General features: G+C 42.2%; 1 protein-coding gene across 1 annotated transcript in view; it reads right to left on the bottom strand.

The window, feature by feature from the left end:
• The window catches only part of LOC126268030 (integrin alpha-4-like), a 568,589-nt gene that overhangs the window by 406,732 nt on the left and 148,483 nt on the right, over nt 1–13,374 (bottom strand). The window lies entirely within an intron of this gene.

Genomic DNA, 13,374 nt, shown 5'->3' with positions numbered 1-13,374 from the left:
CAAGACATAATAATGAAACTGCAATCTTGCTACTGTCAAGCATTCATTCTACATATACTCTAGTGATCTACAACTACACATATACTTCACAAGCGCCATACTGTTTAGTGTGGAAGCCACCCTGTAGCTCTACTAGTCATTTCCTTTCTGTGAATCATTCTTTCCTAAACTTCTCCCAATAAACTGAAGTTGACCATTCGCATTGCACATCACAGTTCTCACATGCTCATTCAATTTCATATTGCTTTACAGCATTACACCCAGATATTTAAATTACTTGACTGTGTCATGCAGGACACTAGTAATACTGTGTCCAAAAGTTATAGGTTTGTTCTTCCTATTCAAGTGCATTAATTTACATTTTTTCACACGTCCAGAACTGTCTCTTAGAGAAGCAAGCCATGTACACCACATATGCAGTATGGTGAAGTTCATCCACTGTGACATTCATCACACCAACTGGACATTTTGTCTAAATAGTCTTGTATCTACCTATAATCACTCAATTCGACACCTTACAATTCACCATAGCATCATCAGCAAACAAACAACTACCTGCCAAATATTTTATGTATATAAAGAACAACTGTGGTCTTATAACACTTTCCTGGGGCACTTCTGATGATACTCTCGTCTCTGATGTCTATCAAGTACAACGTACTGGGTTTTATTACTTAAGAAGTCTTTGAGACACTTACATATCTGAGAAATTATTCCTTATGTGCATACCTTCATTAACAGTATAGAATGGGCCACCATGTCAAATGCTTTTCAGATACCTAGAAATATCAAATGTGCCTGTTGCCCTTCATCCATTGTTCACAGTATATCATGTGAGAAAAGGGCCAGCTGAGTTTCACATGACCAGTGCTTCCTAAAACAATGCTGATTCATGGACATAAGCTTCTCCATCTCAAGAAAGTTTATTATATTCAGACAGAGAATATGTTCAAGAATTCTGCAGTAAAACCAAAATTAGGGCTATTAGTCTGTAATTTTGTCGATCCATTCTTTTACTCTTGTTTTATACTGGAGACACCTGCATTTTTTTCCAGTTACTTGGAACTTTTTGCTGGGTGAGAGATTCACAGTTAAAGTAGGCTAGGCTAAATACTCATGCAGTACTCGAGAATGAGTCACAAATATGTTCTATATGCAGTCTCCTTTGTAGATGTGCTACACTTTCCAAAAACTCTCCCATTAAATTGAAGTCATACATTCACCTTCCCTGTTGACAATCTCATGTTTCATTCCATTTAATATTACTTTGTCTGATCACACCTAGATATTTAATCAACATGTCTTTCTGATGCAGCACACCATTAATTATCTATATGAACATTACCAAAATGTTTTTTCTACTCATCTGCATAATGTACACTTTTCTACATTTAGAGCAAGCTACCATTCATGACATGAAATAGAAATTCTAAGTTATCTTGTATCTTGCTATAGTCAACAAAAGCAATACTTTCCTACACACAACAGCTGGTCATCCTATCTATCATTTCATTTATATCTATAGAGAACAAGAGCAGTCCTATCACATTTTCCTGGGTCACTCCAGATGTCTCTGATGAACAATCTCCATCATTGACACATTCTAGTTTCTCTTACTTAATAAGTCTCCAAGCCACTCACATAACCAGGTATCTAAACTGTAAGCTCTGAAATTTGTTAACAGTCTGCAATGGGACACTAAGTCAGGTGCTTTCTGGAACCCTAGAAATATGGACTCTTCCTGTTAGCCTTCATTCATGGTTCACAAGATATCATGTAAGAAAAGGAAAAGCTGAGTTTCACATGAGCAATACTTTTTAAATGCATGTTGATTCGAGGACAGAAGGTTTTCATGCTCAATGAAATTTATTATACTCAAAGTTCAAGTGTTATGCAGCATGCCAATGTTAAGGATATGGGTGCGTAATTTTTTTAGTTTTTTCTTTTCTCATTCTTATCTAGTAACCTACTCTTTTTTCCAGTTGCTTAGAACTCTGAGCTGGGTATGCAAGCTATGCAAAGGGCCAATGCAGTAGTGTACTCTCTGTAAAATGGAATCAATATTCCATATTGACCTGGTAAATTATTTTTTTCAACACTTCCAACTTTTATTATTTATTTATTTAGCCATCTGTGGACATTTTAAAATGTATGGATGTTGTCAGTTGTGTACATTTATATATTTATACTGCTTCTCAATAACAGAGATGTCTATTTATATGTCCTCCATACAGCTGTATGTGTGACAACACCAAATGATGGTATATTTGTAAGATCCTCCTGTGTGAATATTTACTAAATTTTAAATTTAAGACTTCAGCTTTTGTTTTGTTGGTTTCTATTGTCAGAGCAGACTAGCTGATGAATGACCCACCTTGTGATTTTATGTAGGACAAGAACTTTCTAAGATTCTTGGCAAGATCCTTCACTAAGATATGATGATGAAGTTGTACCAAATGTGCATAGATCTTTCTGCAGACCCATGAATTTCTGTTTACTTTTGGCTGTTAACATTTTCACATTCTCTTTGGGCCCAAGGGTACACCTATCCTGCTCCCTCAGCACTTTTGAATTTTGTTGTTAAACCATAATGGGTCTTTTCCATCCTTAATCCATCTTCTCAACACATACTTCTCCAGAGCATATTTTAAAGTTAATTTAACCCTTTCAGACCCGAAATTTTTCTGGAGGAAGAGAACTTTTTATTTATGTGGTAGTGGTCTTAGGTGATTTTTTAATGATTTTAGGAGCAAGATTTATACATAAATATGTACCCGTTTACAAAATGTACTTTGTTCACTTGGCTTCAATTTAAGGACTAAAATAACTAATTATGAAATATTCTCTATTGTAATAAATAGTAAAATGATCATTCAATAATTTCCATGCAAAATAACAACAACAGTACTCAAGTATGCACTGGAATATAGCAAACCGTGTATTCTGGTGGTCACGAGTTGCAGCGCAGTGCTGCATTGACTTGCTGATATTTTTATAGTGATGCCTAGCAGTTAGCAGCACTTGCATGCGATGAAAAGGTTGAACATTTATTTACAAGTGCATAGCTCAGGTTCACCTAGGGAAGAAATACTTTTGTTGCAGCTAACAGACTGTAAAATTTAATGTGCACAATTGTAGCCCGAGGGTCTGAAAGGGTTAAACTTTGCCCATAGCTGCTTCATGTCCAACATATTGGAGCTAAGCAATGTCTGTTCACTGTCTGAGTATTAAGCTAACAACTGCTTATCTGATCTTTCCAGAATAAATAATTCCCTAATCTCCCTGAAAGAATACTAACTTTGGTAGCCATTGTCACTATGATGACATCACGATCAATGATCCCTGTCTCTGTACTGGCACTGACAATTAGGTCGTCTGCTTGCAGCTAAAAGATATAAAATATTTCCATTTCATTTGGGCTGTTGCTCTAGCTGTCCAAGATAGTTTTGGAAAACATGTTCAGAGCTACTTGACAATACTGTCTGCCAATACCAATTGCAATGAATCATAGATATCTGAGTCTATACTTGGTAGTTTAAAGTCACCTCCAACTAATATTACATGACTGAGTTATTTTTGCACTACTGTCTATACTCTTTCTTGGAACGACTCTAAAATTATTGTGGCAGAATTGGGTGGCTAGTAAAAACACTTGATTATTAACAAGAGTTTCCTGAGGTCAGTTACTCATATCCAATCTCAAAAGTGACAATACTTTCATTAACTGCAATGAACACCATCAGTCCCATAATGTCTAATCTGTTTTTATGATGTATGTCTTATACCTTGTTAGATACTTTTGAACTTTCTGCTTCAGGTTATATACAGCACTCAGTTCCAAGAATAAACTGACTGCAACAACTTTCCTGGAGGGCAGTAAATTCAGGAACTTGGAAAAATTCTTTGGCAACTTACTGTTAAAATTTTAACATACAAAGTGCCTTTGCTTTGTATGTAATCTGGTTTCAATATCTACATACTGACTGCCAAGCATTCATAAGACGGTCTCAAACTATTGCCTGGACTTAAAATAATAATAATAATAATAATAGTAATTTTTAAAAAAAGTCATGTGCTCTCCTTTACCCAAGTAACTGTTGCATGAAGTGCAACCTGACCTATCGAGAGGGAACCTGCAAGTCTCCAATCCATAATGCAGGTCCAGAAATCTGCTGTCAAGACCATAACAGAATCAACAAAGCCTTGGCTCCAACCCTCCATTGGGCTCTAAAGAAAGCAGCATAATCAATTTTGTATTGTGGTACCACTGCCAGACACAACACTTGCTAGGTGGTAGCCTTTAAATCGGCCGTGGTCCGGTAGTATACGTCGGGTCCACGTGTCACCACTATCAGTGATTGCGGACCGAGCGCCGCCACACGGCAGGTCTAGAGAGACTTCCTAGCACTTGCCCAGTTGTACAGCCAACTTTGCTAGTGATGGATCACTGCCTACTTACATTCTCAATGGCTGAGAAGATAGTTTAGCATAGCCTTCAGCTACGTCATTTGCTACAACCTAGCAAGACGCCATTATCAGTTATTATTGATATTGTGAATCATGTACCATCAAGACTGATGTTAATCATTAATGGATTAAAGTTAAGTATTCCACCAGCTATGTCCATTTTTCTGAAGTCTAATTTCCTTGTCCTGTTCCAGACCTCACGCTAGCCTGCGTGAGCTAAAACGCGTGCCTTTCGGCCTCCTCTAGTAACACAGTGTTGGCTCTCCTGCCAACCACAACATGTATATTATATTCCAGATGGTGAGCTCTTCTTGCACCTGGTGAGTGAGGCCAGAAGTGCCTGCCACTTCTGCCAGCTGCCCGTACAAACTGAGGATGGCCTCAGAACCTAACTGACAGGTGTAATTGATGTTGAAGATAGCCCAAGCCCACTGATGACTGCACCTTGCAACCTCAATAGCCACTGGCAGGGCCCTCTTTCACATCCTTGATGAGGCTTCCCAGCAGGCATAACTACCACACATTCAATTTCCATCTTGTCTTGGACACTATTTTCCTAAAGTGGTCTATAACCCACTTACTTTGGAACTTCCTATATCTAGTAACACTTACCTCCATCCCCACGTGCTTGCTCAGACCCTGCTGAAGAAGTGACCACCTGTCCACTCACAGGATGAATGAGCTTGGCCAGATGGCCAGATTCTGCATTGAACCTTCAGTCAGAGATGGAAGCTCTTTCCAACCCAACAATCATCCTATAGTGAGGGCAGATCTCTTGTGCTGTATATGCTGGAAGGTGCTTACATGCCCAGAGCTCGAGTGATACCTGAGGTGTCCTGTCCAATGTGTCATGTTCTTTGTATCCTCAGGCAGCAGCCTGAAGAAAGCTGATCATGGCCAACAATGTCTTCAGCTTTTCATGGACCAATGCAAGCTACTCCTGCATCCACACACAGAATGCACCACCAGACTCACTTCCTGGTATAACCAAAAACTTTAGAGAAAATGTATGTTTGCTAGTGCATAAGTTCCCCCAAACTGGAGAATATTCAAATCATTCGACAATCACAGTTTTGTTGGTGATGGACAAGACAAGACATTCTGTGAAATATTACCAATTGCTTCCCCTGAAAACTAGATAGAACAGAGAGTTAGAATCCCACTCATTATACAAATATATTAGATATAATGGCAACAAATAGACTTGTTCTCTTTGAGGATGTCCACTCAAAACTGGTGTCAATGATCATGAGGCAGTTGTGGTAGCAATTATAACAAAAGTACAAAGGCCAACTAAAAGAAGTAGAAAAATATATATGTTCAGAGAACTACACAAAAGAGCAATAATGTGATATCTCAATGAAAAAAATAGAAATTTTATGGCAAGACAGGAGAATGTAGAGGAATTATCGCTCAAGTGCAACAAAATAATTAACAATGTTGTGGGGAAATATGTATCGATCAGAACAATTCGTAAGAGAAGGAACCTCCGTGGTATGCAGTAATCTCCCAGTACCTACTGCAGGCTACATCCTTCTGAATCGGCTTAGTGTATTCATCTCTTGGTCTACCTCTACGATTTTTACCCTCCACGCTGCCCTCCAATACTAAATTTGTGATCCCTCGATGTCTCTGTGGTGTCACCGCCAGAAACCACACTTGATAAATGGTAACCTTTAAATCGGCCGTGGTCCGATAGTATACGTCGCACCCGCGTGTTGTCACTATCAGTGATAGCAGACCGAGCACCGCCACACGGCAGGTCTAGAGCGACTTCCTAGCACTCGCCCCAGTTGTACAGCCAACTTTGCTAGCGATCGTTCAGTGACTTCTACGCTCTCATTTGCCAGGACGATAGTTAGCATAGCCTTCAGCTACGTTATTTGCTACGACCTAGCAAGGCGCCATTATCAGTACTATTGATATTAAAAAACCATGTATCGTCAAGAGCAATGTTTGCCATTAATGGATTAAAGTTAAGTACTCCACCAGCTATGTCTGTTTTTCTCAATTCTAATTCCCTTGTCATGTCATGTTCCAGACCTCACGCCAGCCTGCGTGAGCTGAGACGCGTGCATTTCGGCCTCCTTTAGTAATACGGTGTTGGCTCTCCTGCCAACCACAACATTGGTGACGAGGCAAAACCGTGTTCATATCGAAATTGCTCTGATTTACTTGTGTAATGGCTTCACCACAATGTCCAGATGTACTGTCTGAATTTTATCGCTTACAGATGCAGGCCTTAATGGATGCCATTGGACAGCTCATCCAGGGTCAACGTGCAGTGCAAAACGATGCAGCAGCAACCGCTTCACCACTACCACAGCCACAACACACTGTTGCACCAACTTTTCAACCTTTTGATGCTGCACTGGAAGCTGGACGGAGTGGTCATGCCAATTTGGATTCCATCTTGCAGCCTACAGAATTCAAGGTAACGAGCGGCAGCCTTTTCTGTTATCGTCCGTCGGCGTGACTACGTACCGTGTGATAGTCAAATTATTTCCCTGAGGCGATGTAGCGACTCTGTCCTACGAAGAAATTTTGTCTGCATTAAATGTTTCAAAAAATCAGTCAATGTAGTTGCCAAACGGTATAGCTTCTTTCGTACAAAACGTACGGCAGGTCAGACTAATCGGGAGTGGGTTGCAACCTTGCAAGGCCTTACTAGGGATTATGCTTTTGAGTGTCAATGTGGACTCCCTTATTCAGATACTATGGTACATGACGCAATTGCACACTGATGTTCATATAAGGGAACAGATTTTGAAACTAGTCAGTCCCTCCCTTCAACAAGTGATGGACATATTGGATCGGCACGACGCATTTGACTTTGCTCAGCAGTGTGTCAGGTTTACTGGCCCGCCGGGCGAGCTGCTCGGAGCAGTAAACAGCCCTCGCGCCCGACCGCGCCGCTGCCGCCAGGCTCTCAGGCACGTGTGCCACGCAGGCAAGCAAATGCAGTGATCAAATCATGCCCGCGGTGTGCTACTAAACATTCGCGTGAGAATTGCCCATCACGCCAAGCTATTTGCTTTTATTGTAATAAAAAAGGACATGTTCAGAGTGTTTGCCAGAAAAATCTCAGATCGGAAGCTCAAAACCATTCCAGGACCTTTGCTTTGTGCCGGAATCAGAATCGAACCAAGGATACTCCGGCTCGCAAAACTTCGCCCATGGAAATTCATGTAGTTCATTTTACTCCGCGCAGTGCCACTCTCTCTAACAGTGACTGTGTTCATCCCAAAAATTGTGTGCGTGGACATCGCCGGAACTCCCGTCAAGTCGCAAGTGATAATGTACCAGTGTCAGTTCACATTGCATGAGACAGTCGCTCTTGTCGTCAGCAGGACAATAAACTTTTTGTGGACTTGGACATTAAAGGCAAAGTGATACCATTCCAGCTCGATACCGGAGCTGCAGTTTCACTGATAAATCAAGACACTTACAAACTGTTGGTCACACCTCCATTGCGTGCCACAAATGTTAAGTTAAGTAGCTATTCAGGTCAAGAGATCCCTGTTTTAGGACAGTACAGCCTTCTTGCAACATACAAAGGACAAGGAAAACTTGTGTCATTTTACGTCCTTCATTCTTCTTCTGCAGTGAACTTCTTTGGTTTCGATTTATTTCAGTTGTTTAACTTGTCTATAGTAAATCAGGTCCTATCAGTGAACCAGACTGTGCCTTAGACAGTGTTTCTCGTCTATGTGACGAATTTGCAGACATTTTTGCACCGGGCCTCGGTTGCGCTAAGAACTATGAAGCACATTTGGAACTGAAAGTAAACGCGCACCCGAAATATTTCAGGGCGCGCAATGTTCCCCACGCATTGCGTGATGAGGTCGCAAAAACATTACACGATTTGGAATCACAAGGTGTAATTGAACGTGTGCAGGCTTCTCTCTGGGCATCGCCCTTAGTAATTTTGCCAAAACCTTCAGGAAAATTGAGACTTCGCGTGGATTTCAAGGCAACAGTGAATCCACAACTAGTGATTGCAACTTTTCCTTTACCCCACCCGGAAGGTCTTTTTGACAAACTGTGCCCGGGTAAATATTTTTCGAAGTTGGACCTCGCCGATGCGTACTTGCAAATACCAGTGGACAAAGAATCCGAGCGCGTTTTGGTGGTTAAAACTCATCTTGGTTTGTATCGATTCAAATGACTGCCATTCGGGTGTGCATCCACCCCTGCATTGTTTCAGCAATATCTACAAATTGTTTGTGCGTAGGTCCCTACTGCAGCAAATTATCTGGACGATATTGTGATTTCTGGAAAGAAGGAAGAAGAACATTTCGCCAATCTCAGAATATTATTTTAGGTCTTGCGACAAAATTGTCTTCGCTTGCGGAAGGACAAATGTGTGTTTTATGCTCGTGATTTGCCATAACTGGGACATGTAATCAATGCCCAAGGTATACATCCCAGTGCCACGCACTTCGTGCCATACAAGACTTGCCTTCGCCGCAGAATTTGAAGCAGCTACAGAGTGTGCTGGGAAAAATTAATTATTATCGCCGTTATATACCACACGCCTCTTCCATTTCAGTTCCGCTTCATCGCTTACGCCGTAAAGGTGTTCCGTTCGTCTGGATGATGGAATGTGAACGTGCCTTTCGCCATTTGAAATCGGCGATGCTTTCCAATATTTGCCTTACGCCATTCGATCCCCAGAAGCCCCTCTTGTTGATGGTGGATGCATCGGATTTCGGGATTAGTGCTGTGCTTGCGCACAAAGATGGATCGCACGATCACCCTATTGCCTTTGCGTCCAAATTACTCTCGTCTGCGCAAAGAAATTATTCACAGATCGAGAAAGGAACATTGGCTCTTGTATTTGGTGTTACAAAGTTTCATGATTTCTTTTATGGTCGTCACTTTACCATAATCACAGACCACAAACCTTTCACACCGCTTTTTAATCTGACCAAGCCTGTACCTCCACGTACAGCGCAGAAATTCATTCGCTGGTTTATTTTCCTCTCACAGTACCGCTACGATATCTTGTATTGGTCCACTGCTAAGCACGGAAACGACGATGCGTTGTCCCGCTTGCCTGTTGCTGAGGTTAGGGCATTCAATTCCTCCAAACTTCCTTCGATGTTCATTGATGGTTCGCTGATTTTTTGCTCACAAGGAGAAACTTTTTGTATGACGTGGTGTTTTGCTGTTGCGTTCTGATAATGATCAGTCCAGGGTCGTGGTACCACGTTCGTTACAGTCCTCTGTCTTACAGATTCTCCACCAAGGACATTAGGGTAAAGTGAGAACGAACAACTTGCTCGTCAGCACTGTACTTGGTTTGGAATCGTTGCCAAGATTACGAATATGTTCTCTTGTTGCATGGTGTGTGCCGAACAACAATCAGCACCACCGCGGAAATTCTTTGCATGACCAAAAGCCACTTCCCCTTGGCAACGCTTACACATCGATTTTGCTGGTCCATTCTGGAATGCTCGATGGTTGGTTGTGGTAGATTCATTCAGTAATTTTCCTTTTGTTTTTCGTATGTCTTCCACGACGTCATCTGCCATCATCCACGCGTTATCCACTATCTTTTGCATTGAAGGTCTTCCACAGATTATTGTTTCCGACAATGGCCCACAATTCATGTCCGCAGAATTTAAATCATTCTGCAAGGCCAATGGTATTCAACATCTGACGTCCGCGCCGTTTTCGCCACAGTCAAACGGTGCCGCTGAATGATTGGTCAGAACTTTCAAGTCACAGATGTTGAAGTTGAAAGAATCGCATTCTCGGGAGGAGGTGTTATTGCTCTTTTTGTCGTCGTATCGCTCTCAGCCCCAACATAGTCGCTCGCCGGCTGAGTTGCTGTACAGTCACCCTCATCGAACCTTGATGTCTTTGCTACATCCACCGCATCAGGTTCCTGTGTAGCAGCAGCCACCTGCTTTTGCTCCAGGCGATGTTGTCTACTATCACCACTAACGAGGTGCACGGCGTTGGCTCTAAGGGCACAGGGCGCATTCTTCGCTGCCTCGGATGCGCTATGTATCTGGTTTTGGGGGCCTCTGCTGAGGGTCGCCGGCATCTCAACCAGCTGCGCCTCTGTCGTCCAACGGAATCTGCCACTTTCAGCGACGGTCAACGCCCTGGCGACCCATCTACTGACTCGCCTCAGCCCCAGGTGTTACCGACGCTGCCTTCCATTTTGCTGCCTGTTCTCCCGCCGGCGACGAGCGCAGTGGACGCGTTGCTGCAACCGCCGGGTGCCTCCCAGGGTCACGCACCTCAGATCGCTTCCCGTGACCAGTTGTCATCTGCTCGGGACCATATGTCGTCTTCGCCTGTCGGGTGCCCCGGACCGATGGAGGTCAACCCTTCGGCATCTCCTGTATCTCTACAGTTGCATACACTGCATGTTGGCGTGCACCCTGCAGCAGGTTTACAGGCCTTTCCTAGCTCCCTACGGTCCAAATGGCAGGGTGCGGGTGGCACAGCCTCGCCTGTTGTTAGGCTCCCCACCTCGTCGCATATGTAAACATGCGATCCTCCCCAAGGCGGGCAGAAGCCTTATGCCACAACCGTACGCCGATTTGCAGGGGAGGAATGTAGTGTCGGAGCCAGACACCACACTTGCTAGGTGGTAGCCTTTAAATCAGCTGTGGTCCAGTAGTATACGTCTAACCCGTGTGTTGCCACTATCAGTGATTGCAGACCGAGCGCCGCCACACGGCAGGTCTAGAGAGACTTCCTAGCACTCTCCCCAGTTGTACAACCGACTTTGCTAGCGATGGTTCACTGACTTCTTTGCTCTCATTTGCCAAGACGATAGTCAGCAGAGCCTTCAGCTACATTATTTGCTATGACCTAGCAAGGCGCCATTATCAGTACTATTGATTTTGTAAACCATGTATCGTCAAGAGCAATGTTTGTCATTAATGGATTAAAGTTAAGTATTCCACCAGCTATGTCCGTTTTTCTCAATTCTAATTCCCTTGTCATGTTCCAGACCTCATACCCGCCTATGTGAGCTGAGATGTGTGCATTTTGGCCTCCTTTAGTAATATGGTGTTGGCTCTCCTGCCAACCACAACAGTTTCAGAACATGTCATACCTCCAATACCTTCTTCTATTCAAGTTGTGCCACAAACTCCTCTTCTCAACAATTCTATTCAATACCTCCTGATTAGTTATGTGATCTACCCATCTAATCTTCAGAATTCTTCTGTAGGACCACATTTCAAAAGCTTCTATTCTCTTCTTGTCCAAACTATTTATCATCCACGTTTCACTTCCATACATAGCTACACTCCATACAAATACTTTCAGAAACAGCTCCCTGACTCTTAAATCTACACTCGATGTCAACAAATTTTTCTTCTTCAGAAACGCTTTCCTTGCCATTACCAGTCTACATTTTATATCCTCTCTACTCTGAACATCATCAGTTATTTTGCTCCCCAAATAGTAAAACTCGTTTACTACTTTAAGTGTCTCATTTCCTAATCGAATTCCCTCAGCATCACCCAACTTAATTAGACTACGTTCCATTATCCTTATTTTGCTTTTGTTGATATTTATCGTATATCCTCCTTTCAAGATGAAATCCATTCTGTTCAACTGCTGTTGGAAGTCCATTGCTGCCTTTGACAGAATTACAATGTCATCGATGAACCTCAAAGTTTTTATTTCTTCTCCATGCATTTTAATTCCTACTCCGAACTTTTCTTTTGTTTCCTTCACTGCTTGCTCAATATACAGGTTGAATAACATTGGGGATAAGCTACAACCCTGCCTCACTCCCCTCCCAACCACTGGTTCCCATTCATACACCTCGATTCTTATAACTGCCATCTGGTTTCTGTACAAATTGTAAATAGCCTTTCACTCCCAGTATTTTACCCCTGCCACCTTCAGAATTTGAAAGAGAGTATTCCAATCAACATTATCAAAAGCTTTCTCTAAGTCTACAAATGCTAGAAACGAAGGTTTGGCTTTTCTTAATCTATTTTCTAAGATAAGTTCTAGGGTCAGTATTGCCTCACGTGTTCCAACATTTCTTCGGAATCCAAACTGATCTTCACCAAGATCGGCTTCTACTAGTTTTTCCATTCGTCTGTAAAGAATTCGTGTTAGTATTTTGCAGCTGTGACTTATTAAACTGATAGTTCGGTAAATTTCACATCTGTCAACACCTGCTTTCTTTGGGATTGGAATTATTATATTCTTCTTGAAGTCTGTGGGTATTTCGCCTGTCTCATTCATCTTCCTCACCATATGGTAGAGTTTTGTCAGGACTGGCTCTCCCAAGGCTGTCAGTAGTTCTAATGGAATGTTGTCGACTCTGGGGGCCTTGTTTCGACTCAGGTCTTTCAGTGCTCTGTCAAACTCTTAACGCAGTATCATATCTCCCATTTCATCTTCATCTACATCCTCTTCCATTTCCATAATATTGTCCTCATGTCAATCGCCATTGTATAGACCCTCTATATAAAAAAGCATGGTGCTCTATGTATAAGCCCAACAAAGCATGGGCTTATACATAGAGCAAGGGTGAATGACCACATTTGGTTGTCAAAACAGCAAGCCTTCAATGACTACCATAGCAGAATATTGTCAAATGATCTTTCACAAAAGCCAAAGAAATTCTTATTATATGAAAAGTTTGTTAATGGCACCAAGTTAGTGTCCAGTCAGTCACAAATGACACAGGAACTGAAACTGATGGCAGCAAAGCAAGAGTTTAATCCTATTTTGAAATGTTTATTCTAAAGGAAGGCCCAGGGTTATTACCCCAATTTAATCCTTGAACCACTGCAAACATTTGTCTACATCTATATCTACATCCATACTCCGCAAGCCACCCGAGGGTGTGTGGCGGAGGGTACCATGAGTACCTCTATGGATTCTCCCTTCTATTCCAGTCTCTTATTGTTCATG

The sequence above is a fragment of the Schistocerca gregaria genome, chromosome 4, assembly GCF_023897955.1.
Source record: "Schistocerca gregaria isolate iqSchGreg1 chromosome 4, iqSchGreg1.2, whole genome shotgun sequence".
Taxonomy (NCBI): domain Eukaryota; kingdom Metazoa; phylum Arthropoda; class Insecta; order Orthoptera; family Acrididae; genus Schistocerca; species Schistocerca gregaria.
Note: the sequence above shows the minus strand (reverse complement) of the source record. Positions and strands in the feature narration are given on the sequence as shown.